Source organism: Corvus cornix, chromosome 1 (assembly GCF_000738735.6).
Source record: "Corvus cornix cornix isolate S_Up_H32 chromosome 1, ASM73873v5, whole genome shotgun sequence".
Classification (NCBI taxonomy): domain Eukaryota; kingdom Metazoa; phylum Chordata; class Aves; order Passeriformes; family Corvidae; genus Corvus; species Corvus cornix.
In genome coordinates, this window is record NC_046332.1 from 10,459,690 (window position 1) to 10,486,973 (window position 27,284).

Below are 27,284 nucleotides of genomic sequence, written 5' to 3' on the forward strand. Positions count from 1 at the left end.
TTCATCTTTACACACAAAGCATGACATTTTTGCAGATTACACAAAACTGAGGAAGTGGCTGATTCACCAGAGGGTTGTGCTGCCATCCAGAAGGACCTCAACAGGCTGGAGAAATATGCTGACAGGAACTGTATGAATGGGAAATGCAAAGTCCTGGGGAGGAATAAAATCCCATGCACCTGTACTGACCAGCTGGAAACCAGATATCTTAAGAAGGTCCTGGGGGTCCTAGTGGACACCAACCCAAGCAGTGCAATCTTGGAGCAAAAAAGGACAAACAAAGAAGGATAAAACTCCTGAGCAGCTAGGCAGAGGGTAGAGATCCTTCCCCTCTGCTCAGCTCTGGTGAGAGATACCTGGAGTTCTGGGTCTAGTGCAAGACAAATTCTGGAGTGAGTCCAGGGAAAGACCAGAATGATTAAGGAACCAGAGCATCTATTCTACAAGGAAAGGCTGAGAGACCTGTGACTGTCCAGCCTGGAGCAGAAAAGGCTCAGGGGATCTGATCCTCGTGTGTTCATACCAGAAGGGGGCAAAAACGAAGAGGCAGCCAGGCTCTTGTTAGTGGTGCCCAGTGACAGGACAAGAAAAGATGGACATTAACTAAAATAGAAGCAATTTCACCTAAGCACAAGAAAGCACTTTCCTCCTGTGAAGGTGGTCAGACACCGGTAGAGGCTACTAGAGAAGTTGTAGAGCCTCCACCTCTGGAGATACTCAAAACCCAATGAGATATAGCCCAGAACAACTTGCTCCGAGCAAGCGGTTAGATTGTATGATCTCCAAAGGTGCCTTCCCGCCTCAAAAAAAAAAAAAAAAAAAAAAAAAAAAAAAAAAAAAAAAAAAAAAAAAAATCACACATTAAATGGTCATCTATCTCAGTTCACTCTTTTTCCTGCCCTGACAATAGTCACCAACTAAAGTAAAATAAACACACAGGCACACACCACCACCACCCAGGAAAAAACCCCACCAAAACAAAGCAATAAAAACAACAACAAAACCACAACCCAACCAAACAAAAAACCCTAACTAAAATGAAGGTAAAATCCACTGAAATTCAAGGAATCTTATCTCAAGTAGATGAACTTTTCTATTCAAGGACTGTAACTACTGTGCCAGGACAATTAGCCCCCTGATCATTTACACCTTTGAAAAGCCATGTAAGCAAGCAAAAGGTTCACTACTGAACAAAACCAGTACTTTTTTTCTTTCCGTTTACTACAATTCTGGTATTTGATCCAACTCAAGAAGAAAAACATTTACAGAAGATCTCTCTCTTAGCACTTTGAAGGAAGAATGAACATTATTAGCAGCTAAACATAAGCCATAAAACCCACCCAGACATCTAATAAAGTAAGAAGACTGTTCTTGCTGTACACATCGCTTTCCTTGGGAACTTCACTTACTGAAGCCTACTATAAAACAGACCTAATACCCAAAATTAGCCAACTGAGAATTACTTTTTCCCAAAGCAATAAATTGGTTTTTTACTCAAAAGCAGAGAAAGAGTTGTTCATGGTTTGAACCTCAACTCTTTAATATTTTCCTGTTTGCTTGGTGGGCTTTTTTTTTTATTATTCTTGCTTTCTGTTTGATGGCAAAGGTTGCAGATTCAGATCCATCGATGTGTTGATATTAGTAAGAATTTCTAGCTGATCCAAAACAATATTTCTCAATAATGACAACACAAACAAAAAAACATGCTCTACCTAACTGACTTGTTTCCAAAATATTGGCATCTAAAAGCATGGTTTAAAAAAGATGAAATTAAATACTTTTACCTGCCATCAAAAGCAGTTTAGCCATCTGAAGAGAGGAAAAGTAGTCCAAACCCCATCAACACCACCCTAGGTGGTATGTTTGTACACTGCCTGCAAATACACAGCATGGAGTAAGATTCTTTAGGCAATCCAGGATTATTCACTTGTTACATATAAAAATCCTCTCCTTCTTGTAATAGAGCATTGCTAAAAATATTGTTCGCTGCAAATACCAAACACTTATAATAATATGCCGTACTAAGCAATCTCATCACAGCAAAAGCAATGATAATAATATATTTACTCTTTCAGAGGTATCATCTTAAGTCATCTAGAAAACTTCATCTTCAAGATCTATGTTGTTATCAGTATACAACAAAGACAAAAAACCCCTAAAAATGCAGAGCATTGCAGCAAACAGGTGGAAGGTGCATTTGACAGAAGAAATATTGGCTGTTCCTGTGTCTGGAAATGCATTCAATAATCTTGCTTGATGATTAATACATCCCATGTGTGAAAGCCTGCATAAAAGACCAAGCAACAGCTGTAATTTACTGAAGGAGGTAGGACAGCTCAGCAGTAGAAGCCATCTAAGTTGTAAAATGACAGTGTATTAGTAGTTGCCATCCATTTAATTACAGTTTAAACTTTCCAATATGACATAGTAATAAATTGAAAAATGCTGCATTACTGGCTATTTTTTTCTTTTAGACAGATGTTGTACATGGTATATTGTGGACCTTTTCCATCTCTTCCTTTCTGGCTGGTTATTGCCTGGCTAACAGGATGTTTCATTTTAATGAAAAATACATTACTGCATTAAGATAAGGTCATCAGTTCTTAAGTTAAATGCAATTTCTGTAATAAAACTAATTGCATAACCTACATAAAAATTTTTTATGTGGGTTAAACACTTTTAATTACTACCTAAATTTTGTTCAACTCAACATTTAAATGGAGTATTCACCTATAAAAAGAATGCATACACTGTGAAATGCCTCTACAGTTCTTTACAGCATGCCTTCTGTATATTCTACTGTAATACATAATGTCAGCACTGTTAAATTCAACTCTTGAGCAAGGCTGAAGGGAAAGAGGCAAAGAAAAAAAAAAACCTACCAGTCTATGAAGTGCAAAAACTGGCTTTGAAGCTGCACCCGATTGCTCAGTGCCATGTCCAGTTGGCTTTGAGGTATTTTTAAGGATGGAAACCTCACAATCTGTCCAAGTATGCTCAAATACAACTTTATAGAGTAGAGAATCATAGAATATCCTGAGTTGGATAGGAACCACCAAAGGATCACCAAAGTCCAACTCCTGGCCCAGCTCAGGACCCAGAATCACCATGTGTGGTTATTTGTAAACCCTGTTCTGTCCCACATAAATAATTATTTAATATAATGTCATGGATTAGCAAAACATAGTCCCAGAAGTGATGTTCTTGCAAAGGGGTGCTTACAGCTCCTCCGTGACCTAACAGAACCCATCAGCTGGCCAGTTTGAATATGGACAATTCTTTAAGCCAATTAAAATTCTGACCGCCTCTGTGATCCACACTTAAGAACAGACACACCCCGGGCAGAGCCCTCTCTTGTTTCCGGTGCTGGGACAGGTGGCTGCGGGCCCCGTGTGGGGGCCAGCGGGCCCGGCCCAGGCCCTGCTCAGGCCGGGCCGGGCCACAGCCATCCTGGAGCCGATGGGCCCTGTTCCACCTGCAGAACCCCCCCACAGCCCTGCTGTGGGCAGATGGAGCGGTCCGGCTCTCCCCCCTCTCCAGTGCAGCCAAGATTCAGCTAAAGCTGCACCGCAGTCCAGCAAAAGATCATCTGACCAACAGCGATAAGTGACATTCCAGCTGCAAGGCCTAGGTGAGATTAACCCTTTTAGTGCTGTGAAGAGCTGAAAACCTGAGGGAAGAGAAAGAGGAGATGCTTAAAGCTGAAATTCTGTTGTAAAGCTACGATACATCAGAGTACCCATTGTAATTTCATGAAGGCAGGGGGGTGGAGCATTCAACTTGTACTTGTGAGCAAAAGCACCTGCGCTGAGATAGGCAGATGCTGACGCAGCTGTAATTTGATGAGAAGTTTGAACAGGGAGAGATGGAAGCAATGAGGACTCTTGCTCCAAATGGAAGACCTCAGTTCCTAGAGATGCTCCCAGAGATAGTCCTAGAGATGAAGATGAGGAGGACCCTTTGCTCCCCAGGAAGGAGAAGGGCCTCTGTTCTTAGAGGTGAAATGTTCCCAGAGATGGGTGAAGAGAACTTTTGTTTCTGAATGGCTCAACCTTAAAATTGTACCCCAGTAATTCAAGAGTGGACCCTCGAAAGCAGTTGTGGGAAAAGCTGCAAGTCGTGGGAAGGGACTCACATGCGAGCAGAGAACCAACCTTGGCGGCTGGCTCATTGTGATAATTTCTCCATAGCATGAGCAAGAGAGACTCCTCTTCCTAAACGGACTGAACAAGGTTATTCTGGAAGTGGTAAACAGACTGAACATCTCAAGTGTTGTCTTTTTACATTGTCAGTGGGAGAAGGGAGAAAGGTGGGGGGGGGGGGGGGGGTGGAGGAGAAGTGCTCTGAAGGCATGGTATAATTTTTTTTTCTTCTTTTGGTCTGTTAATAAACTTCTTTATATTCTCTCAAGTTTGGTGCCTGCTTTGCATCTCTCCTAATTCTTATCTCACAGAAGGTAAATAGTAATGAGTATTTTGGACCAAACCACAACACTAAATTGGTGCTTCTGCCCGGTTACAAACCGAACCCGCTACATATAAATATCAAACTGTCGCTACAACAGGAGCTAGAGCTCAGACAGAAGCAATCTTTGCTTATAAAAAAATTGGTATTTTCCCAGTAATGTTTGTACATGTAGCACAAAGATGAACAGCTCTCACATGAAAGACAACATCAGAAGGATTTTATCCCACTAGGTACAAAGTTCTTCTGATATGTGAAACAGCACTAATAAATTCTCCATCCATTCAAAAGCAGAGATATAACCCTGGGTCATCCCTGCCTTGGATTACTTAAATGGCTGTTACTTGAAACAACAGTCCCTTTTTAAAGTACTTACAACATGAATTTGTATAGGGTAAAAGATTTTTTTTTTCCCCCGTGAGAAGGAAAGGTTCTTCAAGAGAACTGAGTTTCAATCAGGATTAAAATTATTTATTTTTTTAAATTCAGCTCCTGAACCCCCAAAACCATAACCAGGTATTAATTCACTTCTAAGTCAGATGATACTGAACTCTGTAATGATAGGTCCTGGGACATGAAAAGTAGATTTATGAGTTAATTTAACATGCATGCTTTTTCTAGGATATTTTTAGTTTTATGCATATGCTCAAGGCATACTATTCAACCAATTGATTTATGAAAATAATATTCCTATACTAACTTAAATGTGGTTCCATACTTCAGAATCATGTTAAATTTGACATTTTACATTCTCTTCATTTCAACTGAACAAGATTTTGTCAACAGAAAAAATCACCTTACATAGAAAAAGTAAAATTTTCAGTGTGTTTTCATTAAAAGAAGATTTGGTAATACTTTCCTTTTATACCATCAAACTTAATAAATTGGTAGCTTAACTAAGTGAATGGATAATATTCTGTGGCAGAGAACTGGATACAAGCTTCTTTACAGTATTCCTCACTGTACTTTCTAAGTGTATTCTAGGTATTAAAAAAAAGAAACAGCCTGTCCCAACTCAAAGATAGTGGGGAACATGACTCCCTAATCCTACTCAGTCTGTAGTGAAAACCCCATTCCAGGAAATACACCTGGCAATATCCCAAAACCAGCAGTAAACTCATGTTTATTAGGTTCTTTCCTTTTCATGCATTTTTCAATAAATCAAGCCCATGGTTCCTTTCCTCTGACTTCAAGGCATTTTCAAGTTTTTATATTTTTGTTATACCTAGAAAATAATTTCTTAAATGTAAAACTAGTAAATTTTCCTCACAGTCTCAAATTTTGGATTACCTTTGACACATGGAATGCAAATTTGCATTCTATTGTCTTGAAAACAGGTTTCGAATGGGGTTTTTTTGGTTGTTTTTTTTTTTTTTTTTACAGAATCATCTTTATGGAGCACCTTCTTCCTTTGGTTGGCTTCTCTCAATCATTTTAATCAAATCAAAGTCAAATACACAAGTTTGAGGTAATGGTTTTGAAATTTTAGCTAAATTATTAAGTTGGAAACTAATGAACTAGAAGTTTATAGCAGCAGACAGCACTGCAATTATCAGCTATTTCAAAAATATTAGTCCTATGTAATATCATTAAATTGTTAAAACTCAACAAGTGTTTTAAAAATTGCTTATAAATATCATATTTAATAAGAAGTTTAAAGAGATAGCTATTCATTCAAAGGCTTTAAAAAACTGCACCCACATCCTTTTGGCTACAATATATTCTCATTCCCTTATCAAATTATTGTCATTTGGCTACTTTGTTTTGGTCCCTTGCCCAGAATAATCTATCCATCAAATGAAATTTCACAGGTGCAATATTTACAATGAAAAACATATTTTAGGCATTTCTAATCATATACAAACCTTCTCTCCAATAAGTTTTTTATTAAATTAAGCATATTTTGAATCCCCACATATTTTGCTAAACTTTGATTTTTTTGACCACGTATTGGGACCAATTTCTCTCTTCCTCTCACAGCTCTTTTTTATTGGGGCCATTGACACCTCTTTCCCGAGCAGAAAGATTTCAAGGCATTGCAACTCAGCTTCACAGGGGAGGACAACATAATCAATATGAATGAAGTTATATTTAAAGCACAAATATCCTTGGTTTCACATATATTCCTGTGGAAATTACACCCTCTGAAGATCTGCAAAATTTCCAAGAACCTGTGCCCAACACTCACCCCTTCAAGCTTGCCAGGCTTTCTTAAATTCCCCTTCACTTGTGGGGCGCTTTGTTTCCACTCACTTCAAATATAAACATGTACTGAGGAGCTGATAACAGCTCATTTGTTTTACTTCTGCAGGACAGAATTGGTTTTCCAGGGTAACAAAGAAATCCAAGCAGTTTCTCTAATGTGCATTAAAATGCAGTAAAAAGAGTGAATTTAGATGCAAAAAGAGTTGCAAAACAAACAGAAGGAAAAATGTAAAATATATAAAAATGACCAAGTGGCTCCTCAAGTGAGGATCCCACCAAATGCCAGAGTGACCTGATTTCCCCTTTATCTAGGGAAATCGGCTTCAGGTGTCAGATCAACCACACTACAGAAAGGTGAAAAAACCAGAAATCCTGTGAGAAGATCCTTTTTCGTCACTGCCATGAATTACAAGAGTATCCGTTTGCTTGGGCAGCCACTGCACAGCTAGGGGGGATATTTCCAGATGTCCTGCCCAGAGCTGGAGGGCTCGGAGCCACAGAAGCTCATGGCACACACTGTGCTTCCTGCAGGCACAAACACTCCAGGAGAACAGCTCCTGATGAGAAATTCCAGCCAGTGCTATCCTGCAGCTTATCTCACCAAGCTGACAGACCTTGCATAAATTGATATATTAGTTCTTAAAGAAAGTAATAGTTTTCTCTAGAGATATGACAAATTGTTCTCTTCTTTAACTTCCCATATATTTATGAGCATATTTGTTCAGGACAGGACTACAAATCTAAGTTTACAAGAGACTGTTTTAATTTCCCCAGTCTCCAAAGAGCAGCAAAGCTGGAAAACCTGATCACTCTGTCTTTGATCTTCTTTACTTGTAGACAAGCTGTAAGAGATTAAGCTCTTTTCCCATTACTTAATCATTTAAAGTGATACTCTACGATTCCCAAGGGTAAATGAATTAGGCTGCTGATCAGTTTAGGAACTTTAAAAAAAAAAAGATTGGAAGATTTATAGAATACAGTTAGCTTATGCAGTTCAGATTAGACTTTCAGAAATCCTTTGATAATTCAGGGGGATAACTTCTATTTAAACCAACATCTAGAGGGAATTAAAATGGCTACTTTTTAATATCATGTAAATTGCTTATTTTTATGATTAATCTTTCTCCCTGTGTTTCATATTATGGATGTACTTACGTTTTTAAGGCTACATGAAAATGTATGTAGAATCTGGAAAGGGAAGAGTCAGTCCTAAATTAAAATCCTTGATTACTGCTGTGCTGTAAAGCAACAGTTTAAGGTTTGCAAGAGTTGCACCACTTCCCTACATGCTCCACATCCACTGTACCCCAGATCCAACTATAGGAAGCCCTAGGAAATAATTGAATTCTTAAGGAAACTACCTGAACAGTTCCCAAGCTGTATATACATTTTTCAATTTAACTGCATTTATATCCTTCCAAAACCATTAAATTGTCCCCAAGGGAGCCACAGGTAGGCAAAGGAAACTTTCCAAAGGAAGGAGAGGTTTTTTTTTTTCCCCCCCAATACCAGACACTGTGACAACCATACAATATATGATAGTAAATATGTGGGATTACTGCCAGACTCATTCAAGACACTCTGATGTCTTCATCTAGTCAAATATGTTCTCCAAATAAAATTCTATTATGCAGAGCAAAATGAATGCTATATTATGGATTTTGGCATGAAACCACAGTGATTTTTAACTCAGTTGTCTTCCATGAATCAGGATATTAATTGGCATATAAATTGTACAGATGTACATTCTGCATTAAGTGACCTTTTCCTTTCAGGGTCTTACAAAATCATTTATCTCTAAAATGACCACTATGAAAAAAAACCCAACCTCACAATCAGTACTGCTTTGATTACAAATATCTGTACCACTTACTATTCTTAAAAATGTAAAGTATTCAAGCATTTCCAATGGCTTTTCAAATAGACATTAATTTACTGCAAGAGAAACACACTTCCTTTTTACAATTCTGATTACACCCTTAAAAGATCCTCCTTGAAAGGTATAAGCAGATAATTACTAAAATGTGCACCTATAAATTCCAGGTTTAGTGCTTGCAACGGAAGCTGACATAGTTATTCCTTTTTCTGGCTCCCTTGGGAGAACAAACTCATTTGGAATCCACTGCCTTCATCCTTTGTAAATTTAGCAATCAAATTTTTAGATTTCACTAATGATTTTTAGTATTTCTTTATCTGAACTTGAAATTTAGCCATACCTAGAAAAACTCTTCAGAACAATCCAAGACACTTTAAGGCCTATCATTATTATTATTATTCGTTTGCGTGTCATTATTTCCAGTGGCACAGAAATATTCTCAAAATATAAAGCCATACCTAAAACATGTATATCTCCTGCAGCATTGAATGTCTGTCTCAATGAAGGCTTTGGTGAGGGACAAAAGTGTACTCTTTATGGTAAATTTTAGAACCAAGAGTTCCTATGTTTCTAATAAATTAGTGCTACCACGTCTCATTTATCCCTACGTTAGGAAAAATGTGTGGAAATGACAACTGCATCAGAAGGGAGTCACCAAGTCATTATTCATTTGCTCTTCAAAAGGGAGCAAGAGGAAAACAAAACTATGCCAATTTAAGGTAAATAAAACACATTAACAGTGAGCAACCTTACCTTTAAAGAACAGATGTGTAACATTTAAAAAATGGAGAAACATGATACAGTCTCTCACAGTAACAGCTATGTAGTGTAAACTTCCAAAGCCCAAGCAAACCTTTAGCTCTGCTCCTATTTCTAAAACAATTGAGCAGTCCTTGTGCCAGATATTTCTATGAAAGTACCACAAACATTTACCTGTCCTATTTTACTGATTAAAAAAAAAATAACCTATTTCAAAACACAATACTCAGTTCTTAAGGAAAGATCATCAACATCTTTCAAATGTCAGCTGGAGTTGAGGGCTTGTTTTCTCTGCTGATTCTCTGACAAATCCATTGGAAGCCACTCTCCATATTCAGAAGTTATGCCAACTCCTCTTCCCTGCTTCCAAAGCATCAGTGAGGGAAAGATGGAGAGCACTGGTGGAAAAAAGCTCAGCCCAAGAGCTGGGGCTCTGGGTCAGCACCTGGATACAGCAGCCCAGAGAAAGCAGCACTTAAAAGCAAGTATGTGAATTCACACACCTGAAGTCCTTCTACTCATCCAAAATCAGATTTAAAATTGCTATGCCCTTTTAATTACCTAATTTTCCTCAAAAAATCTAAGACTGACATGTGATATAGTGATGATGGAGAGAGCACTTGTGGTTGTCTGAGATAATTTTTGAGATTGTTGGGGGTGGGGACAGTTTGTAAGGAAATTAAACATCCTGGAAACTTAAAAGGAGTCATCAGAAACACACACATATTCATTCACAAGGTGTTTGCAGCAATAAAAAAAGTCACAGAACAAGTAAAATTGGAAGAGACCATTAGCCTTCCCATCAAACTTTCATGGAAACTGCCAAGTATCTACCAAGATGACAGAGTAATGCTGGAGGAAAAAAAGGCAGGGTAGTGGAGGTAAGGGAAAATAAGATGCTTCCAAGATGAACAAAGTGAAACAAACAAAAAGACATTTTTTCTGGAAAATCCCTATCACTTTTAATAGCGATTTCAATAGTTTTCAGAAAGGGACAGTTAGACCTCATCTCCCTCCTGCCTGGACTATGCTTCCAGGCTGAGATAATTTCCCATTATGTCTGTTCAAATATCACAAAGCAGCACTTTACAAAAGCCACTTGCCTGTACCCAGTGATAACAGAGTACTTGCCACACATACAAGAACAGTGTGAAGGAAAAAAGCAGCACACATTCCAGAAGCAGAGATACTTTCAAGTAGAACTGAACTGCAATAACATGTTTCTCCTTCAGTTCCATACACAAGAGAGCAAATGTTTCATTTTGACAACACCAGAAGTTTGACTTATCTGAAAATGTTGAAGATGTACACTGATAGGAATATATTATATTCAATTACGAAAGGAGAAGATTTTTTTGATTCTTATACCCAGGCTGCCACAGAAATCACAATTTTTATTCTGGCCACTTAAGTGTCTCTCCTTAAGAAAGACCAAAATTGGAGTCTCTCTCTGTATTTTTTGTTATAAAACAAGAACACTATTTATTATGCTCGGATGACATCCTGTATGCACTCACAAAAATCAATCTTAATATAATTCTTATGTTCCTTAAAAATCTACTTCTGTGTCTGAGAAACCTTAATTTGATAAGATTTCTGATGGGCTGAGTCAAATAGATATTACTGTTTAATTATTTCTTTGTACTCTCTCATCTCTCTGCATCCTTTCCCCTCTTCTCACCACATACTTAGACAATGCAGGTCAAGGATCTGTATCAGAGGTGTCTGGAGTACTTCTGCATGTAGACAATTCTCACCGCACTGGTGTCCCTTCTCCCTGATTTGGATTATTTGGTTTACAGGAGTTCATAAAAGCAGTAACTGCAGTTTTAGAATTAACCACAGCATCACTCTAGAATGAATCAATATCTGGAGTGGAGGAGGCCGGACATACACAGAGCATATTTTAAATTAAAAAAAAAAAAATCATAACCTGGAGGATCAAATAACTAGTGTCTGCTTTTGTCATTAATTTAAGCTTTTTATTTCCCCTTCCTTTACTACATTGTCTTGCTACTTAACAGTTATTGGTGTGTAATTACAGGCACAGAGGAATACCTGTATTTCACGCAGCCCAGCTCTCCTTGGGGCTTCACAGAGATCTTGAATTAGCAACTGGTTCCTTCAAAAGGTAGTTGAGACAAAAAGAAGTGGTTTTTACAAATTGCTCTGCTCTCTGTTCATGTGCTCTCCTTGCTGCTCTTTCACTTCTAGGAACAGTCTCACTACTGTTCAAGCAAATTAAAAGAACATCAGCATCAGACAGGACCCAGTTCAGCTAAGGGCCTCAAGTGATCCTTTATTCTCTGCTCCGGCATTCAGTCTATTCCACAAGAAGACAAGGCATTGCTGAAGCACTATTTAAAAAGTTAAGTCAGCAGCTACCAGATAATAGCTTGAGAGATTTTTGATCAAGACCCGAACCAATAAGTCTACCATGAAATATTTCATGCTAATAAGCTTCCCTTTTATTTTCAGAGGAGATTTTATTATGCTTGGATCTAGAATGTTAAGACAATACAATTTTACCACTTTCTAAAATGTAAATGATTTATTGTTCTGTCACATTATTTTTTGGATAATATGATAAATTCAATACAATCCATTCCAGTATTCTATAAATATTGCAACAAATTATTAAAGCAATAAAACCTTGTGGCAGAAGTTTAATGAGATCATGTCACATTTGTGTTAAAGCCAAGTGATAAATTGCAGCATCTGCAGTGGATGTCACCACCTTAAAAGGGAAAGTCTGCACATTCTCCCAGCACAAGGCAAAGTTTAAATTTTTACTTGGAGCAACAAGACAAAAATTGCAACAAAATATTAAACATGTATTTCTAGTCACACACTACTCTTCCTTCTAGCGTTGTGTACCAATCCTGTCTGGATGCCATTTAGTATGAAATTCAAATATATGAATATTTGGTAGTATACAGTAGGGTATATTTACCCTACCAAGATTTATTTACAGATTTATTAGGTGACTTCTTAGTTTAACAGGCTTCAAATTACTGATTATATTTAGCCATTTTTGTGGGCAAATTTTTTTTAATATTGTTCCTGAATTTTCTTCTGCCAGATAAAGCTAATGCAGCCTACTGAAAAGTTAATCACTTATCCCATTATCATACAAGTCAAAACAAAAAAAAAACAAAAAAAAAAAAAAAAAAACAAACATATTTCACTGGGGGGGGAAAAAGCCATGGAAAGTACATAGAAAAAATGCCGCACTATTTATTTACAAGTTTGGAAAGGAATTTATATTTTTATGCATTACATTAAATAACAGTTGGTGGAACTGTTTAAGGGGCTGGTTACTTTTTTGTGTAGATGTGTTCAGATGCAAACACACACTTGCTTCAGATGTGCTTAACAATAAGTTGATATCAATTCTTACATGCAGCTGGTATTTCTTCCCCTCTTGTTCAGTTTTGTATGAACAATGAAGGTAGATTGTGTCTCAGTTTTACTGAAACACTTTAATAAATGAAAGAAGATGATTTATTATGTCTTAAGATTATTCAGGGTGAATACTAAATCTTTTACTATTAAATGTTTTCCTAATTGTCTCCTGGAGGAGTTCAAAGTTCCAGTGAGTCATTCAGAATCTCTTCCTACTTATTAAGAATCAAGTCCAGTAAAGGAGCCAGAGTGAACCACATGAATTAGAGACCCAATTCCCCACTGAGAAAACTCCTTTTGAAAAACAGGTTACACTCCATTCATTGGCTAATCAGCAAGGCCTAAATCACCTAATCACACTTCTTCACTTTATTGGATTGTAACAATAGAAAACTATCATACCTCTGTAAAGTGATTTCCAGAATGGAGTTTAGTGCATGCATTTATAAGCACATTACAATACTCAAGCAGGTGTTAATTGTACATACCTCAAGAAACAAGCTCTTTGAAGTCTCAAGGACTTTAAAAAACTAGCATTCAGGAAAAAAAAACAACAAACCAGTTGTGAAATGGCAGTAAACAAGAAATTATGCATTTAAAATTATATTTTATGTATTGATCATACTAAAAAGAAAATATTAAAGTGCTTTCTTCTTAATATGCAACTGAGAATTCTAAAAATCAATTTATTTGCTGCCTGTATTAATTGTACTAAAACTAAACTTCCAGATGAGTATTAATACTAGCAGCAGGCTGGCTCTTTGACCTAATCTTTTATCCAGGTAACACTGCAGCATATTTTTGTGCACCACACCAACTACCGGCCAGTTCTGTCCTCAGTGCTTTCAACAGAGCAGTAACTTCTATTCAGCAGTAAAACATCACCATCCATCACAAAAATTTTTGGATGCGAGAAAAGACCAACAATATTTCACCCTGAACCAAGTTTCTCTTCCTACATCCCTCAGCAAAGCCAGAAATTGTGAGCATGAGGTCCTAAGCTGTGGAAGTTGATACAAAACCTGAAGTTTGGGACATGTCCTCAGACACACCAGCTTGTACTTGCCCTCTCCCTAAAATCCACACAACCCAACCCTCACCAGTGTATCTGTAGCTCATGCTCTGGAGTTTCATTTTTTAATGTTGCCACCCTGTGGTCATTCATAGCGAAGACAAAATAGTTCTCCACGAAAAATGTGGAAAAATATGTTACGATTTCAAAGAGCAACACTTCACAGTTTAACAAGTTGAAAAATAAAGGTCTATCAGAACGTTATGTGAACTAATCCATAATATAAGAACAGTAATTTATCTTCTGAGTTCTGTAGAAATCTTATACTATGACTCCAGTCAAGCCAGAGACTTCTGTTTGCTCATCTCAGATACAGCAGCATCTGAGCATGCAGCACAAGTTATTCACAGAAACACTACCTCCAACATGGAGTTCATTACTTTACTTATGTAAGTTTTGCCATCAACTTTATCAACAGGTATAAATGAAGTAATAAAACTTTCACTTAACTTGCCATCTCCCAAGAAAACCAAATCTATATCGATCTTTGATTTCTTTCACACTAAAATTCCTTACTACACAATTTCAGCCATGAGCTCTTTATGGTCATGCTTCTTTCCCTTTCTGTATGCAAAGGGAATTGATATTGTCTCCTGTTCTAATAATTCAAAAATATCAAAAATAAATAATTTCATTTCTAACCACTCTAGGTATCACCCTAATTTTACAGCTTTTTGCGAAAATCTAGAGAGGGAGAAATAGTCATTTAGGAGTTGTAGCTAGTAATTTTTTAGGCACGAAAAAGCCTACTCAATTAGCATTTATTTTTATAATTGGTCACATTAAGTTATTTACTGTTATTACAGACTATCTTGCTGTTGCAAGTTTTACTTTTCAGATACTTGTTGAGATTCCTGAGTACAACAAGATGGAGGGTAAAAACATCCCACAAAACCTGACGCCCAAAGCTCAGTCCAATAGCAGTGTACACACCCGGAATCAGCTAAACCAGCAACATCCCGTCTACCTTCCTAATCTCCCTAAAAGGTCCAATGCAGGAAGCTGATTTCAATAGTTTTATTTTTCTCTTTTGTATTTTTGAAGCCTTCAAGTGTAGTCGTTAGGAAAATGAGCTCCCTGACAGCTAGTACACTCCTCCTAATCATGGGAGCAGAAACAGCCCTAAAACACCCACTATGGTCCCTTCCAAACTGACCCATTCTGGGATTCTGTTTTTCTCTGAAATTTGTAGCTGTATACCACCATGTCAGGACTAAGTTCTTTGGGGGGTTGTGAAAAGGAAAGCTGATACTCACATACTACACACAAACAGATTTATTTCAGCCTGGCTCAACATGGTAATTTTTAAAGTTCTCTGTCTACCTGCTGAACTGAAGGGTGAATCTCTTACAGTCTTACACTCCATGAATATTCTCTGCTGGTTCCATTGTCACAAGTTCTACAGAGTGAAGTGAATGATAGTCTGCCATATTTAATTTGTAAATCTCTATATAAGGATGTAGATCATTGAGTGAAAAGATCAAATGTCAGATACTTCCCTTTCTTCATTAACACAAAAAACACCTGATTCCATCTGCATAGCCAGACCAAATGAGCATCCTACATTTTTCAACATCAAGAGTTCACGTAATTTTAGGAAATTTGCATAGAAAGAAGAATGCAGTGAGCTTTTCACAAATCAGAAGGACTCTTAATATTACAAAAGCCATAGCAGATTTCTTTTTAGCTGAAATCAGGTTAATAACTGGCTCTCCTCTCATGCATTTTTATCAACTGTAAGTTTTTAAATATCTTCCTAATCCCCTAGTCATCATGAAGGTGCACTGACCCTCAGCTTTACCAAGCTGTAACTTCAATTACACTAGTCTGTGACAAAGTTAATTAGAATATACTTCCATAGCAGTAGAATATAAGTGGCAATATAAATGAGAACATAGAAAAAGGAGTTAGAAAAAAGAGACAGCAAAAAGGACTTTAAGAATTAATTAATCTGAAAACCACACAAAACAATCCATCATTGTTACAATATCAAATCCTTAACATTTCCATCACTTATTTCTGTAATGTTACCAGTAAACAGCCTCCTGGGTACTCAAACTCAGCCGTGTCTTGGAATGCAGCACATTGCATTCATATAAGCCATTCTTTATTTCTACCTATTTATCAGCCCTTCTCACTGATCTAAAATAGAAACCCTCATTCGAAACATTAACAAAGGATACCTATCATGTGTGGCTGATTAAGCTGATTGCTGAATCCAAATGAACAGCCAGCCAAGGCTCTGCTCCACGTAACTGGATGAATTGGATAGACTGGGAAAAAGGGGGTGCACAAGTAAAAGCTTTGGGGATTTGAGCCTCTGGACTCAGATGGTCTAAATTCAGTTGTGTTGCCAGCAGATTACAGACAACAGAGCCTAGACATAATGGTTAGTCACAGATTTAGCAAAAAATATTAGCTATTCCTGAAACACTATAGCTACAAACTTCTACGAAATATTATCTATGTTGCAGAAAATACCATGTAATTTACAGAACTCCAAAAGTGTGCTTTAATAGTAATTTCACAAATTTTGACAACAGGTAATTGCAGTCATTTTATGCCCCCTCTTCCCCCTTTTTTTCTGAAAATTTTTTTCTACTCTCATAACAGTACATTTGTCTCAGGGTAACACTACTTTCACAAAATAACACTGCATTCTATAAATTAACTTTTTTCATTGATTTATGTTTTTGCAATTGTATATATACAGTACACAGTAATATGACTGATATTCCTATCCAGAACCCAGCTATATTATTAGATGTACAACATGTTGATATCACAAACTTTGGAGCAAACAGGCAGCTAAAAGCAAAATGGAAGAAAAAAGGAGAAAAAAAGTATCTGGTGGAATGAGCACGCAATGAGACAAATGATAGAAGTTTAGTGTTCCCAGCAAAAATATTTTAAAAGAATGCTATCAAATTGAATTGTTACTTCACCAAGGAGAGGAGAAAGGCAAAGGACACTTGGTGAACATTAGCAAAAAAGCTGGCTTTAGTGGTGGACGACAGTGATCTACAGTTCTGCATAATAGGCTCCTCGCTCTATAAATCTGCTCCACTCCACAGCACTTCCCCAAGTAGGTGATATATTTCTAAAAAGTTCCATCTAAATGTCACCCTGAAAGCTTGCCATGCTGAGGACCATTCTAAATGTCAGAACAGTCTCATGCGACCTATGACAGAACTTAGGAGTAGTCTGTGCCACATCTTCCTAAAATGAATTTCTAAGACTAAGTTATGCCTTTGGAATTTGGATTCTGATCTGTGCTGTTACTCAGTCTCCTTGCCTTCAAAAGTACAGACTTTCAGTTTATCTCAGTTTTCAAGGCTCGATACACTTGGAAAAAGCAATGAGGAATGTTACTGTAGAACACATTCTTCTGACATCCTTTGAAAGAATTAATGTGAATCATGGCTGCGCTTTGGATTTTAATCTTTGCAGAAATACCAATTCTTTTACAGCATGCACAGAAAAGTAAATTCCATTAGCTCTACTGTACACAGAATTGAACATGAAGAGATACAAAAAGGATGGATCCCTACAGCTCTCATAACACAGAATCAGTCAGAATCTTTAAACACCTTTAAAGAAAAAAGTGAGTGGAATTCATTAGATATTTAAACTTGACCTAACCAAAATAAAGAGGCATTAAAATGAAGGCACAAGTATATAAAAGGGAAAAAAAGTTACAGAAAATAAGTATGAAATTAAAAACTTTCACAGTTCATAGTCACATGAAGGAGATTCATGCGTTAATTTATAGGACACCACCACCTGATTTTCAATGGATTTATAAAATGATTCACATTATATTCACATTTTAGGACTCCATTATCATTTGCACCCATTTACTCTTTAGTGTCAACTCATTTTATGTTAGTAATTGGAAAACCAAAGCAGGGAGAACCATTGACAGAGGAATGATTCATGGTCCATGTATAGGATACAAACACTAAATGTTTTCTGTGGTTTGGTGCATTCAAATATATTTCTTGATTAATTCTGTGGATTTTAGTAAGATGTAAGCTTTGGCTGAAGCTTCACCTTGGAGAAAATTGATGCTCTTTTACAAAAATATTTTCACATAGCTTGTAAGACATTCACAGCAAAAGTACCATTACCCAGAATGACAATCGAAGTTTAAAAGAAAAAAAGTTTCATTAATGAAGCTGACAGATTTAAAAAGATGCCTTCTGAGCCACATTGCACAAACATTTATATAGACTACATGAATGTTTTATTACAGAATATACGACCAATTAATCCAAGAGTAAATCTTGCACACCTCAAGGAGCACAGTTGGAGACTGCAATAGGCAGCTTCAGCTGCAGCAGCATCTGGTTCACAGCTACCAAAGTATACGAATATAAAGCACTTGGTTTTCTGAAGTGCTGTTCTTTCCTTGGAAAAAGTTGTTCCAACTGGACAAAACTAATACAATAACCTACTCTGAGCTTAATTATTGTACAAGATTTGCTAAATAAAATATCAAGCTCAGGCTTAAGTAGTACTTGAGGGAATCATAAGCCATGTGCTGGTCCTCTGGACCAAAATTAATTTCATCTTAAAGACTATATAGGTCATTGTCATAACAGTCTGGATGAGAAAATTAAATTAAGGGGGCAGTATTCATCTCATACTGCTAATAGTAGTCCTTACCACTTATTACTGCAATAAAAAGTAGCCCACAAACTAGAGGAAAGAGGTTAATAGCACAATCATCTAAGTGTACAGTTAGTACTCCGCCAAATTCACTGCATCAGATTTTATTTAGTGTTACTCTACTGCGTCCTGCATTACCAAGTGTAAAATAAATTGCACTTTTATAGCACACTGTAACTACTTTATGACTTCTATTTATTAGAAATACTTTTACTGTTTTCAGATGAAACAAATACTCAAAAAATGCCTATGTGTCTTACTTTTGTTATCAAATACTTAACACATACTTTGAAAATCTTGAGAATTTGCTTTGCTTGTTCTGTTGCACACCTGCACTGGGTAAAAGTGTTAGGTAATTCCACAAATTCTACCTGGAAATTTCATTGTGTTACTACAGAAATGCTGCCTGTGGTGTTTCACAAAGCCTTCAAGATTTCATTTCCATACTAAACCATCGAGTAGCTGTTCCTTATACACTGTCACACAGTCAGCATACCTGATGGATTAACAAACTCCACCATCAGCACTCACGTTAAACACATGAAGCTTTAAGAGAAGCTGAAAGCAGCATTCATGTTTATGCTGAAAAAACACCACACGGACAACTCAGTGGCTGGTCACAGCCTGCAGAGATTCATAAGAGGAAAGTCCTTCTTAAAAAAAACCTAATTTCCTTTTATGACAAGGTAACCCACCCAGCTGATCAAGGGAAGACAGCTGATGTGATCTTTCTGGATTTCACTAAAGCTTTTGATACTGTCTCTCCCAGGATCCTTCTGAACGAAATGTCCATCCCCCAGCTGGATAAACACATCATGGGATGGGTGAGCAACTGGCTCACGGGTCAGGCACAAAGGGTTACAGTGACTAGGGTGATATCAGACTGGTGACCTGTCACTAGGGGGGTTCCACAGGGCTCCATCCTCGGCCCTGCACTCTTCAACATCTTCATGAATGACCTGGACTCAGGACAGGAAAGGACACTAAGTTTGCCAAAGATACCAAATTGGGAGGAGCTGTTGACTCCCTCAACAAAGGCAAGTGCTGGATTCTGCTCCTGGGATGGGACAAGCCTGGATTTGCATCCACACTGAGGAAGGAAAGGCTGGAAAGCCATGCTGTGGGGAAAGGGCCAATGGCAAGTGGAATCTGAGTTAGCAGTTCCCTGGCAGCTGTGTCTGGGGCCTTCTATCTACTGCTTTGATTTCTGGCAAATCTCAGCCATCACACTCCAGCAACCCTTTTCAGTAAGGGGGTGGACCCATGCAGAAATAGAGGGAGGGCAGGTTGCAACAGAAGCAGCCAGCATCCCACTAATTCCTATGCTTTCCTCTCCTGGACCTCTTAAAGTCCCAATCTGCATTTCTTCTAGGATACTGTTGGCATAGGCACCTACACATTAACAAGGCTACAATCAAATAGGAGGGAGAATAAATCTTTGTGTCTTTGCTCTTATTAACAGTGTCACAAACTAATTCTAGAAGCACAGAACTACAGCCATGAAAAAGCGCATAGAAAGTGAGACGCTAAAAAAAATGCTCTCAAAAAAATTGACGTAAAGCTTGTACAGACTTTCACTGGGATTAGTTCATTTTCAGATATTACTTGACCCTCCTGATGCTCTCTGGGTGTTATGTGACAAGACACGCACAGAACTGCTCTAACCTGTCAAGTTTAAGTTGGGAAGATGTTACTGAAATGTCCCTGCTCATCAATCCATGGCAGTCATCTACCTGGGGACCCAAAGTCTGAGAGTTACAGGTCACGTTACTATACACGAGCACATGATCCATGCAATAGAAAGTGTCCAGCCAAACCTACCAATGTGCACACTGGAAAATAACCTACTCCCACCACCAAGAGAAAAAACACTGAACAAGTGACAGATGACTGACAGTCCAGATCATGTACCATATATTTTATGCACTTTTTTTTTGTTGGATCAGCATGCAGCTTCCAAGTATTTGCAGGTAAAATCTTAAATACTTTTGAAAGCAAATAGCTAAAAGAAATAGGAATCCTTACAAGGTAAATTTTCAGTATCATACTGGATGTGTAACAGGAGCTGTATAACAACTGATCTAGGGTGACCCTAAACTGTCTTTTTTTTAGCACTATGAAAACAGAACACAAACACACACACACCAGGTGACTGCACACTTCGGTTCAAAGCAGCAACTTCAACCTCACTGCCCCAACACAAGCCACACTGGTCAAGCTATGGGCTGTAGTCTGGTACTTTCCCCCCTACACCGCTCCCCAAGCTTCTCCTGTGAAAAACCTAGCTTGGTCTAGTGAGGAAGTAGCCTTTTTAAAACATACTGATTCACACCAAAAGGTTTTTCCTTACTAAACCACTGTATTTTCTATTGATCTTTAAGTTTCCAGCTGGTTCGGGGGCAGAGGGGTACATTTGAACTAGGTACTTTTGATTTGCAGGAAAATATTTGAATGCTAAATTAAGGATGGGCTTTGGAAGAGCTGGGAGGGTCTGGTTTTGTTGGGTTTTTACCCTGCAGGAGCTGCCAAGACTTGGAGAGACAGAAGACTCAGCTCAGGTCTATACTTCATCATCTGTTTTCAAATCCAAGGAACTTGGATTTAGTTAGGAGGAATATTTTTACTGGAGAACAAAGGAGAAAATCCATGCTGTTTTCAACCAAGGAAGCAGAAAATCCTCTTTAGCAGAGGCTGATGGCTGAAGAGTAGTAACTGCATTTTCTTGAGAGGTTAATACTGCCTGCTGGCCATGTTCCTGACAAAGTAGCAACTCCAGCTTACTCAAGAAAAAAACCCAAACTGTGCCAAGATACCAATAATTGCAAAACGGAGATAACTATAGTGAGGGGGGGATGTTTTTCCAGCAGCAGTAATGGGAAGACCAGAGAGATGAAGCAAAGCCTGGGAGAGGGAGCTTACCGCTCATTTCCCTGCAGGACATGGCTGCTCCCATCCCTGGCTCCCTGGTGGGCAGGGCCAGCCTCAGTGGGCACCCCAGCACCCTCACACTGGGGCACCCCAGGCCCATCTCAGCCTGCTGGGCACCCCCATGGCACAGCAAGCTACCTTTGGAACCTGTCTGCACTCATGTGAAGCAGAGATGCTGTCACCACCACCATCACCTCTCCCTGCACTCCAGGATTTCCCAGGAGAGAAAAGCACCTTTTCTACCTGCATAAAAAGTAATTTCATCTCAAACTCTTCCTTTAAAAGTAAGTGTAATATTTAAAATCTGTCTTTTCTTTTCTCATCAATTTTTATATTCCCTTAACTTCTTTCTAGATTCCTCCCAGGCTTTTCTTGAATCTTTTCATGACACAGTTTTTTCCCCTCTTATCAGCATCACATTTTTCACTTACTTGTTCATCCACCTTGGCCTTTTTTCACCTGCCTTTCTACCCATACTGTAGTTACAGCCCCATGGCATACAGCACCAGTGAGCAGCCATTAACTCATCTTTCAGTGCTTTGTTTCCTTCTGTGTTCCTTCTCTATGTTATGTTTCCCCCTTTAATTTTACCCAGCTCTGCAAATATCCATTCAGCATTTCCTCTCAAACTTCATCTGTCTAGTTCTTTATATTACTAAATGAAAAGCAAAACAGGTTTTGGTTACCTCTCCTGTGCATTCCCTGTCCTACAAAACATTGGTGTGACATTTCACTGTGCTCACCAGTCAGCTCTGTGCTCACTGCCTGGGCAGGGTGCCTTCAGGAGCAAACTTCTCTCCACCATCCCTTGCAACACAAAGAAAATACTACACTGGCAAGTAAAAGCACAAGAAAGCAAAGAAAGGAAAATGTAGAACAGTAAATATAAAGAACAAAATGGAAGGGCAAGAAATACAGAGAGGTAACAGGCTCAGCAATATTATCCTACAAATAGGACACACTTCTACCTTAAAGCAAAAACAAACAAAACCCCCCACAAAACCCAAAAGAACCCACACCACCTCAACTATGTATGAAAAAGCAAAGCCTAAAGAAAATTCATTGTAGAAATTCATGATTCAAAAACATTTTCTATTTTAAAATTTGGTTATAACACCACTGAATATATGTCATGCCAAGCTACTACAGTACCTCATGCTAATGACAACTGGGTCTTTACACCTCATTCTATGTTATGGACTTCTTACACTCTGCCAGCTTTTCCCAAGGGACACCTCTGACCAACAAGGGGCTCTGGCCTCTCTGTGCACCAGCCTGGAGCATCACCACAGCTGTCACCTACCATAGCAGCTGTGCTGACCCCACCACCATGTGCAACTCCCCAGCAGCCAAAGAGTCAAAACCAATCAGCTCTGTCTCTCCTTTTAAGTGCTGTGAGAACTATATTTGTACACTTCTAAAGAGAGTCTTTTATACCAATTCATACATTGTCTGTGTGGGTAGAGCTTGGTCATATGCTCAGATACTAACCAAGCTTCCAGTGTCTGGCAGCTCATACTTGATTCCTATTGTTGAGGCAGGGAGGAGCAATGAAAAACTGAATATTCCATCAAATCAATTAGATAAGTACTCTGGTTTTGCTTCTCTCTACTTCTAATTATCCCAGTCTGCCAATGTTGCCAGTGTCAGCACAGTATCACATACGAGATCATGATAATTAGCAGCACAAACTTCTGATCTCTGATGTAGGAATTTCCACCAATTAACAAGTTAACAGTTAATTAGGCTTAAGCCAAAAAAAAAAAAAAAATCTCATCATCTGGTGCTTGTGCAGTCTGAAATTCTCAATTACACTGTGGTAACTCAGTTGCAAGGAGCAAGGCAGGTGAGGAGCTGTGAAGCCAGGCAGATTGGGAACTCCAGCATCTGGGAGATACTGTGAAACAAAAGGCAGGTGCTGGCATTACAGCTGATAATGCTACCACAGAACTAATTTTCCCTTTCCTTAAAGGAAAGCTCCATCCAGGATTAGCATCCAAGTCATATTCTGTGTTTTGTTATATTTATTAAATCAACATCCATCTAAAGGAACAAGCCATCTGAACCAGAAGTCACATAAGACAACTCTTCATAACCAGAAGTTATCTAGCTGGAGATACCTCAAAATACCAAGTAACTGTAGTGACATGTTTAAGGTGCTATGCATTTTCGCAGTAGAAGTCAGGGTAGGCTAAATGAACGCAAATGGCAAACATAAAAAGGCTAATTATCAGAAAAAATAAGATGCTTTTGGTTTTACTTATAACTTGAATAGTCACATTTATCAAATATTCAAAAAACAAGGGAATTTTTTTAGTTTGTGAAATCTATCCTCTTTAAAAAAAAAAAAAAAATCAATTACAAGACCACTTCTAAGGTGAGTGGAGAAAAACAGCTCCACTACCAGCTCACACCCAAGTCACAATAAAGGAGACAAAGCAGCAGGCTTAGTCAATTCAGCTTGGGAAACAGCTGTTCTCTGTTGGGTTTTAGCAATCTGAAAAGTAAGACAAAAACAATGAAGCAAATAGTTTGCTCTAACTAATTATTTCTTTCCTTCATTAAGAAATTTAGACATGTCTTTCCCTGATAATGACTGATTTCCTCCAAATTCAGAAGGCTGCCTCTCAGGCACCCTTTCCTTCCCTTTCAGAAGAAATAATGGGTTTACATATTTAGCCTAACCTTGGTATCACTTTACAAATTTGGTAACTCCATAACACAAGCAGAATTTCAGTAGTTCACATGCAGGTCCCTAGAGCCACCACGCTGAAAAACCCCTGCACCATCTGCAAAGGGTCCTCAGCTTCACCAGGACTGCAGTCACCTACCTGAACTTCTGTCTGTGCTCCTTAAGTCCTCTTGCTGTGTTGCTAGAAAGCCTATGAGCACTCCTACATTTTCAGAGTCTGTTTTGCCAGTGCTTGACAAGTATACTTAAGTACAACGTATACATAAACAAGTATAACCCACCGGAAAAAAAAAAAATCAACATGTTCATATTGTATGGTATATTTAATGCCCGTTTCTCTCCTTAAATAAAGAGCTAAGTATCACATGATTTACAAGGTACTACAGGCATTAAGGCTTTGTTCCTTAGGACAAAAAAGGAGGGAAGATCTCTGTATGTCACCCTGCTCCATGCCAGCTGCTAACCACCCATGAATATGGTCTCCCCTCCATAACACCTCTTGACACACATGTGAGACAAATGAATATTTCAGGACTCCAGTGTGAGTACACGGAGCTTGGGTTGCAATGAGATCTGCCTGCTGTCACTGCCTAGGGGACAATGCCATAATGAGTTTCTATTACCATAGTTTCATTTCCAAGAGTGGCAAAAGGGTCTCTTTTACCACAATACACATGAATTTATGATTTTTATTTTAGCAAATGCCTTGTTAGCAAATTATAAAAGTAGCTTTCTAGTGTAAACCTTTCCAGCTATCACCACACAGAGTGTCTTGGTAAGGATCTGAAATTATACAAATCTGTAAAAGTTTCCAAATATAGGAACTAGTTCTTTGCATGCAAACTGCTGATCAACTAAAATGTTCATCTTCAGAGGTCCCACAGTATTATGACAGCAGCTATCATGTCCATCCAATCAAAATAAAAGGCAAGAGAAAATAAACCCCATAATCTTAGCTCCAAATTAACTTTCAACTTCATTTGGAGGGGGGGGGGGAAAAAGGGAAGAACTACTCCCTTAATTACAGACTTTCTTTCTAATTAACCAGAATAATTGAAGCATGACTTCTTAAAAGCCTTTTGCCTAGCATCTCCCACAGTGGAAGCTTTTTGCTATCTGCCAAACAGTATTAAGTCTTGAAAAACTTCTGGCTGGATAATCTGCTGGCTAATACTACTGCACAGGGTACACAGTATCTTAAAAGCCCTCATGACTTCAAAAAGTATAATTAAAGTTCTGTTTGTTTTTCAACTCTGAGTCTTCCAAATAGAATAACTACAGATTGCAAAAGAGAAAATATCCTCTCTTGGTAATTTGAGATTATAGAAGTACTATTTTAAATCTGCTCTCTTTATGCCTTTTATACTTTTTTTAAAAAAATCAAACATTGATGGTAATGCCATTATTTAATAAAAGGGATTTTTTAGGAACACATATTTCAGTCTCGGCATGGTTTTGCATCATCCTGTTAAGTAAAATGTAATAGTTCCATCCAGTGGTCTTGCCCAGCATTGCAGAACTAAGATCAGAAAATAAAGTGAAGACATCTTTGCACCAAACAAATTGCAAAAATGCCCTAACATCAATGGGAAAGGCAGAAGTGACTTGCTGAACTCACACAGTAAGTGCTTGCTAGTGTAGCAGCATGATCAGATCAGTTATAAAACAGCTTTCTATTTGTACAACACAACTGAAAGCGGATTTACCTGGTAACAAGTATTTTGAAATAGTAATGCAAAATAAAAATTTTACTTAATTTCTTAATTAGTCTAAAAATTCCTACTTCCATAGTGTGAGATTATAAGTAAATCTGAATGTCAAAAACCTGGCTTCCCTTTTTTAATTTTCATAATATTCAGCATCCAGAGGATCCAATACAGAGCTCACTATGCTAAAAAATACAACAGCACAGACAAAGAGACTCTCTCCTAGGAGCTCTCAGCATTGTTTATGCCCCCCAAACGTTTCAGCTGGAAGTGTCAATTCCAGATGTATTGGTCACAGATGACTGACAGCAACTTCTGTATCACAGATACAACCGGGAAAAATAAAAATCCAAACTTTTTTTATCGTCGCTCTGACCCACTGTTCCTTCAGCACTTGGGAAAAAAATAATGAACAGACATGTCAGTGGAGTCCATTTGGCATCTTAAATGACAGGGAAAATGTTTGTCGTGTGTGTGCGCACACAAGGGTCACAGAAAATACCAATGAATTCTGCCAAATTGCCCACGAATTAAAAAGGCAGAGCAGGAGCTGACGATGAGGTTCAGGTAGCACGCTACACATTTTGGTGTTGTGTTAGCAACTTTCACCACTGCATTCATAAATATTAGATTCTGTTAACTCTTCCTGGTGTTCTGGATAACCTTCCTCTGACAGCGACAGTTTCTGCTTGCCCTGTTCCAGGTCATTAAGATCAGTCAAATTCACAAGACAGAGATCTTGACCTTGTCAAATCCAGTCATTCAAAAGACAGCTTCAGTTTGTGAAAAAGCAGAATGTGAGCTGCTATTTTCACATTGCCTGTGCACTGCAGAGACACAGTGTCTTTGTTACTAAATAAGCATAATGCTCCCCACCCACAACTGGGCTTCTCTATTCCAGCAACCCATATGGTGCCGCTCATCTTTCCTCCCTCTCCTCTCGTGCTGTTTCCAAATCCGTAAGATCCAAGCACAGAATGCATTATGAACAAAGCTTCCTTCACGCTCCTTTCTCCATGTAAGTCCTGCCACTAACTTAGAAGCCATTTCTGTATTCAAACATCAGCAAAGTTCCCCAGACAGCCTAACCCTGCTCATGCTCCTGCTTTCATACCAGCAGCTCATCGTGGAGCAGTGACAGCAGCTGCTTGGCTTACAGGGCTGGAAACACTTCTCTTTCAGAAGAGAACCATCAAATGAACAGCACAGTCTGCCCCTGGATGCTCACTATGTCTCTGAGGCTTGCCACCATCCTAGATTTTACACTAGGGGGTACAGCAGACCAAAGCAAGGAAATATTCAAGGCTGCTTAAAGTTCAGTGCAAGTTTTTAGCTTGAGAATCTAGATTTGCCAAGTTCAGCCACTGGGAGGAGTGTGTCAGTGCAGGCTGGAGCAGCAGGGAGATGGAGAGAGAGGCTGAACTGCTAAAGGAACAAAATTGTACCACAAAAGCCATTAAAAAAATTACCAGTTATTGTCTCCTCTAGAGTGAGTGGCTTATTAGG

The 27,284-nt window shown here is 38.4% G+C and overlaps 1 protein-coding gene and 1 long non-coding RNA gene across 2 annotated transcripts in view; one reads left to right on the forward strand and one right to left on the reverse strand.

Moving 5' to 3' along the window:
- Window positions 1–3,259, forward strand: part of LOC104689419 — a 28,180-nt gene extending 24,921 nt beyond the window's left edge. The window contains exon 4 of the long non-coding RNA XR_751799.4: window positions 36–3,259. This is a non-coding gene — a long non-coding RNA (uncharacterized LOC104689419). The remainder of the gene's footprint in view (window positions 1–35) is intronic.
- The window catches only part of ROBO2 (roundabout guidance receptor 2), a 1,042,619-nt gene that overhangs the window by 972,428 nt on the left and 42,907 nt on the right, over window positions 1–27,284 (reverse strand). The window lies entirely within an intron of this gene.